This window comes from Mycetomoellerius zeteki, unplaced genomic scaffold (assembly GCF_001594055.1).
Source record: "Mycetomoellerius zeteki isolate Tzet28-1 unplaced genomic scaffold, Tzet1.0 scaffold58, whole genome shotgun sequence".
Classification (NCBI taxonomy): domain Eukaryota; kingdom Metazoa; phylum Arthropoda; class Insecta; order Hymenoptera; family Formicidae; genus Mycetomoellerius; species Mycetomoellerius zeteki.
The window spans coordinates 1,310,784-1,317,830 of record NW_017257588.1 but is presented as its reverse complement, the minus strand read 5'-3'; the positions used below and the strand labels follow the sequence as shown (position 1 = coordinate 1,317,830).

Below are 7,047 nucleotides of genomic sequence, written 5' to 3'. Positions count from 1 at the left end.
TCTCATTAAATTTTGGAATCACATTAGAGATTACATTTATTGTTATATGAATAACATTGTTTTCCTTGTGAATAATGTTGTTTATAAGCAATCTGGAGGTGCATTAATATCACATCTAATTTAGCTCTCTGTTATTATATTACAGTCTATTATGTTATATTCATTATTACTATTCAAATTCTATCATCATGACAATAATAGTTGTATCGCGAGTTTATTTGACGCTCGTAAAATCGTATTTTATTTATAACTGTGTTGGTTCCCGTCTGCGGACAAAGATCAATCCTATCCTCGTGCAGATAATTTCCAAATTCGTCTCTATGCGCGTGGATAGGATAATACGTGGTCATATCGATACGAATAAATAATAATCATTTTCGAGTTAATAGTCGATATTATGTATTATATATCGATGTACACTAGCTGTCACGCAGCGTATGCACGCTTATAGTGTATTATATTGCACTATATACGCGGCGTGGCGCAAATATCATTTCATACACGTGGTCGTCAATTCAGGAATATGATTAAAGGTTAGCATTAGCGTTGATATTCGTCTGATTCGAGTCGATGAGTCTCGCACTTCGATGAACACAATCGAATTTTCAAATTAATTTATCAAATTGCTCTTGCACGAATTGATCAACCGTCGTGATATTCTAAATTTTCATTCGCCAGATATTTCGCCCAAAGCTGAAAAGAATATATATATATACATATGTATATATTTCGCTCTGCAATCAAACCAACATTCCTAGGAGATTAATAGCCTTGCGGTTACCAATAACTATACCATTTATTTTATTTCTCTCTTTTCACAGCCATGTATGTATAACGTACATTTGTAATGAAAGCGTGAAACAAGATTGTCTAACGCGACTCTCATAGACGTAATCTAATTTAGATTAAACGTGTAGTCCAGGGGCGGCGACTTGTCGATTCGCCATGTGTGGAGTTGGATAACTTGATCGTGGGGGATGGGGGGGAGAGCAAAAAATTTCCGGAACTTATTTAATCTCCATATTAAAATCTCTTTATAATCGTAAAAAATGATGAGCAACGAAATTATAAATATTTTATAAATATTTATGTTTGTTTTCCCCTTCTTATGCTCTCCTTTCCTTTAATTTACCATATCAACCTTCTTGTTCTTTTCAATGTCTATTTATACTGTCTGAGTACGAACGAATAAAGACAAGATTTTTAACTCTCTTCGCATTTGTCTGATTATGATCCACGTTAAGGTATTTATTTTTTTTATTCAGTTGCTTATTATTTATTATTTTTTATTGTCAATGTTCTCCGCATATACTATAACGTGTATTAGTTCATATTTCTGGGTTTATATTACTGACTCTATCTCTGTTTGTATTAGTTCATATTGCTTATATTTTATATTACGGATTATCATTTTTTTTATATTACTGACTTTTATATTACTGACTTTATATTACTGACTTTATCTCTGTTTGTATTAGTTCATATTGCTTATATTTTATATTACCGATTATCATTTTCTGTATGACTGTGTAATTTTCATATTTCTTATATTTTATATTTCTTATATGTTATATTACCAATTTTATCTTTTTCTGTATGACTGTGTATTTTTCTTATATTTTATATTATCGACTTTATTTGTATGACTTATGTTTAACAGAAATCATGCATTACACATAAGCGGATAAACACATTGCCGATTTCACATCGTACCAATATGTTAACGGAGGTACTGCGAGATGAGAGGGAAGTTTTCTGATTTTAAATTTTTAATTTTATATATTCTTTTGTTGTTGTATTCAATTCTAACATTGAGAATGATCCGATGCGGATCGAAACGTTTGTATTGTTATTGCTGGCATTTATATTAAAGTTATTGTACGTTTATTTTATTTTTAATTTTGACCATGTATATTAATCTTGGTTCGTGGCCCTATTACTTATTGATATTTTAAATTTATTGAGTCTTATTACCATTATATATATATATATATATATATTTATAGTTTAACTTGAAACATACTTAAACTCATAAAACAAAACTTAATGAAAAAATTTAATAAATTTAATCTCGTAGACGTAGAGCAAACGTTGATCTCCGAATTTTATTTTTTATAATGAAGTCATCCATAAGTGCATCAATATTTAAAGTTTCAGCAATCTCGGAGTGCACATGCAATATAGCTGCTGAATTCAACCGAACTTGCTGCATATCGTAGAACGCAAATATATTTTTAATCTTCTCAATACAGAAAAAGATTGCGTTCTGCAGTACACGACGTCACCGGTATTGTTAATAATATTTGAATTAGTTTTGTATACTCCGAGTAACTAATACCAGTATTAGTTTAACATTTGTTATTTTCAAATTATTCATAAAGAATTTTTCATGTGTGAAATTCCACACATGAAAAATTCTGATATGTGGAATATTCCACACACATCCCACGAAAAGTCGCCGCCTATGGTGTAGTCTCATACGTGGCGACGCCAGTCCTTGCATGCGCATTTAAATAGGTGTGTTATATCGTATAATATTCTCACAGAGCATGCAAATGGATACACGATCTAATCGACTCTGTCCGGATTCTGCTTGGTAGATATAGAAGGTCCACCAAGTTGACAAAAGATTAATCACGGACAAGATTGAACCTCTAATCTGCAACCACGTCCTCTTGATCACTTGATCTTCGTTTATTACGCTCATTCTGTGGAAGATTGGTTATCCATAAGTGTTCGTCGTTAAAAGTAAATCGTGTTATTTAGTATAACAATTTTCTTTGATCAAACTAGAGAAAAATTAACAGGATAAAAGTATAATTAAACATGCGTGAGCGAAAAACGAAAAGTGATATCAATTAGAGATGCACCGGATCGTAAAATTACCGGATATCGGATATCTGGACAAAATGTAACATCGGATATCGGGTATCCGGTCGGATATCCGAGAAGGTAATTTCTTCGAGTCGGATATCTGACATTTTCCGGATATCCAATCGGATACTGGAAAAATGTCTTTAAAAAAAAGCCTATAGAGAAAAAATTGTAATTTTGCAACAATGTATAAGATATTATAGCATTATGAATATGCATACTTATTTTTAGAACATTTGTATAATAAAAAATCAACAATTTAATGATATCAAATTTCAAGCGGATATATTCCCGGATACTAATGATATCCGACTATTCGGTCGGATATCATAACAATATGTCCGGGTAGTAAAAAAGTGACGGATAGTACTGGATACCGGATTCTTTCCGGATATCCGGTGCATAATGTCAATGATGTACATACAAGCAAGAAAAAGATGAAATAAATTAGAAAGGTTCAGAAAAGTATTAAAGCTCAGAAAAGTATGCTAGAATAGCACTTTCCTCTTAGTCTTCAGCTTCTGCATAGTTTAACAATGGTTTAGCTTGAAAAAAAGAATTAGGACATCATAACTGCAACAAATAATTAAAAAGTGCATGAATAAAAAACGAAATTTAATGATGTGTATCGAGGAAAAAAGAGATGAAATAAATTACAGAAATATGCTAGTATAACATTTTCCTCTTAGTCTTTAGCTTCTGCATAGTTTAACGATGGTTTAGCTTGAAAAAAAAATTAGGACTTCATAGCTGCAACGAATAATTAAAAAATGCGTGAACAAAAAACGAAATTTAATGATGTGTATCAAGGAAAAAAGAGATGAAATAGATTACAGAAATATGCTAGTGTAGCACTTTCCTTTTAGTTTGCGGCATCTGCATGGTTCAACGATGGATTAGCTTGAAAAAAAGAATTGGGACTTTGTAGCTGCAACGAATAATTAAAAAGTGCGTGAACAAAAAACGAAATTTAATGATGTGTATCAAGGAAGAAACAGATGAAATAAATTACAGAAAAATATGCTAGCACTTTCATCTTAGTCTTCAACCTCTGCATGGTTCAACGAGGGGTTAGCTTGAAAAAAAGAATCGAGACTTCCTAACTGCAACATAGAAGAAAGGAAGCTTCGGGTGTCACAACGTAAGATCGAGCAAGATGAAGAAAAGCGCGATGTAGGAAGAGGAAGTGGAAGGAAAAACCGTATGAGAAAGAAGGGATCGCATTAGAAGAAGAGCGGAGGAAAGTACGGAGACTGCGTGAGAGTGGGAAAACGTGGCTGTAGGGGGTGAAGTGGAGAAACGATAGAACGAGGTTGGGCAGAGAGGGAGACACCGACAGAGACAGAGAACGAGGGTTGGTTTGCCGAGCTCAGTTACGCCGCGCCCCTTGCGATGAGCGTTACACCACACGAGTGAGATCGCGGTGTCTCCGATAGGGCGATCGCTCTCTTCTTCTCCACACTGCCACTTTTCGTTCCTTTTTCGTGGTAGTGCAGATAAAGCGACGCGATTGTTGATGCATCAAAAAGCTAGGGAAAGCCCCTAGATTCCCTTGCAAAGGAACAAGTAGCGCATTAGAGGTACACGTGTTTCCCCATCGGAGAATTAACAGCCGACTTTGTCAACATTTGCATTAATCCTCTTCCTTCCACTTTCTTAATTAAAAAAAGGCACACTGTTAAATAATTTAATCAAACTGCTCATAAATATAGTAAAGTAAGAAAGGAGTGAGGAAATTGCAAGGTGATGTCACGCGGAAATTAAGTGTGTTAAAGCGAAGACAACATACGACGAATATATTGATGAATTATATGCACTTTCCGGTTTTGTGTATAACGAACAATGTAGTTTTTGATTAACATTGGTGAATGGATGATAGCTTATTCTCGTGCAAATATTCACTCGAGAGACTTTCGCCAAGATAAAGTACCGTTTAAATCAAAATAACTCAATCATAAAGCTGTGCGAATCGTCGTCTTTGGGAAAGAATTTAAACTCTGACTGTTTGAATTTCGAGTTTAATTTATATTACCACGAAACGGACAAATGCTTGCAACGATGTAGATGTAGTGGTAAAGTTTTAACAAATAAGACTTTAAAGAAGGAAGCATGAACATGATTGAGTGATGCAATGCGTGAATTCGTTTGAAAAGTTTCCGAATAAGAAGATATGAAATAGCCGAAACTTTTAAAATCTCTTCGCCAGACGGAGTTGGATTGGATGAAGCGGAGTCAAGGAATGATGTAATTTTGAGACCAATTCATCCAAGGTAAATACTTTATGTTTTTAGCATACGCTTTTCAGCCGTTTAGATGGCAGTTGGTTTATCTAATGAAAAAATTATTTGTTGCTTTTATGTCTCTTATTTTGCCATGTTAAAAAAAATCAATTATTTTTCTAAATAATGCAATGGCTTCGTAAATAGTGCAAAGTTTTGAAGTGTAAAGCTTTGAAAATTTCGCGTTTAGCATGGTATGGGAAAAATAAAGCACAACAAAAATTTTATAACTTTGTCACAATCTCCACGTAACAATATTTTTTTACTGAAAATTTTTTTACACGATATTTTACATAAACAGCGTTAGTCTAACAGATACTAAAACATGTGCAGTTATATGAGATCTATTGCATAATTGCATTGAGGCGAATGTGATTTTGCTTATGATAAAAATCATGAAATCACGAAGAATTTTCAACAGACGAATTCAAGGCTATTTTAAAGCTATACGTGGGAACGTGGGTACGTGGGAACTTTAACTAAAAATGTATACATGACGTTCGTAAAAAAAATATACATATATACACTGTATGTGTATATATATATATATATATGCTACAATATACGCAACATTTGTAACGTAATATACATACAAAAATATCGTTACGCAAAACTAAAAGCACAAAAAACAAGCGTTGTTCTTGCAATTTGAGAAAAATACGCCAAATTCCGCACTTGTCTCGCATTTTTTAGCTACAAAAACTATAGTGAACTAGGTCGAAACACAAAGCGTATTGGCACGCTGCATTTATTTACGAACCGTAATCCCACAAAAAGGGAATGACCTAATAAATCTACGCTTTCTGGTATTCTACACCGTACTGGCATTTCTGTATAAACCCATGTTTATTATCCGTATAATGAATTAACCATGGATCTCGGAGAATCGGAATTTTCGGACGGTCAAATGTCTTTGATGTCACGAACAAGTTATTACGAACAATCAATTGTATACGTTCCATGCGAGCCAACGCGGTAACGCGGACGGATGCACAGGAAATCGAGGACGGAAACTTGAACAAGCTTTTAACCACCTAGACAGAAATGTCGAGGATGCAGCCAGCAGGATTCATTCCTCACAGCAATTTGAACTTGCTCGATTTAAGCTTGAAGAACAAGTACCTATATGTTCCAGTTTTAAAAGTCAAGCGCGAGCTCAAGATTTCTAGCAACCAAATTGGTAGAAGAGACTCTACTCCGTGCGCGTGTGCGAGAGAGTTGTATACGTCTCACTATCGAATTGTCTACAATCATCTATATAGGTCAAAGCGGCCAAGACTGGTAGAACTTGAACTCAATCGCTGACTTTGTCCCCTATTGCCGATTTTCGCCTGTTTAAATGTCTCATCCTTTTCTCGAAATTGGACGCCATGCGATAGTAAATAAATCACTCTTACAGAAATCCAATTTAACTCTCCAGCACGATCCCGAAATTTTCGATCATAGTTTACACTCTTGGAAAGAGCATACATTTTTTATGATTCCAGACTACATAAGAATCTGAAAAAGTTCTTGTACATTTGTAAAATCTTTAACAATAAGTTTCTACTAATAATAAAGACTGAACTGTATTTTATTTACTTTTTACTGAAATCTGAATAAGAATTTTGAGAAAGCGTGATATCGACCTTGCCTTAAAAAGCACAAAATGATAGATTAATACCGACAAATTACTTATTTTGAATATTAAAAGCACTGAACAACAGTTCTTCAATATTAAAATTGTTGTTCAGTGTTTTTAGTACTCAATATAACTAATCCAATATCAAATTTCTGTAAAGGGTAAATAATAAATACAACTCCATTAGGCTTTATAATTTAATTTCTCTCAATATCATATTATTTTTAGCGATTTGCAAGCTGTATACATCTCTCTATCTCTCCCCCTCCCCCC

At 33.8% G+C, this 7,047-nt stretch overlaps 1 protein-coding gene across 2 annotated transcripts in view; it reads left to right on the top strand.

The window, feature by feature from the left end:
• The first annotated feature begins 4,967 nt into the window (after positions 1-4,967).
• Positions 4,968-7,047, top strand: part of LOC108728062 (limbic system-associated membrane protein) — a 185,108-nt gene continuing 183,028 nt past the window's right edge. For both annotated transcript variants that reach the window (XM_018456413.1, XM_018456411.1), the window contains exon 1: positions 4,968-5,144. The gene's annotated coding sequence lies outside the window, so the exon portion shown is untranslated. The remainder of the gene's footprint in view (positions 5,145-7,047) is intronic.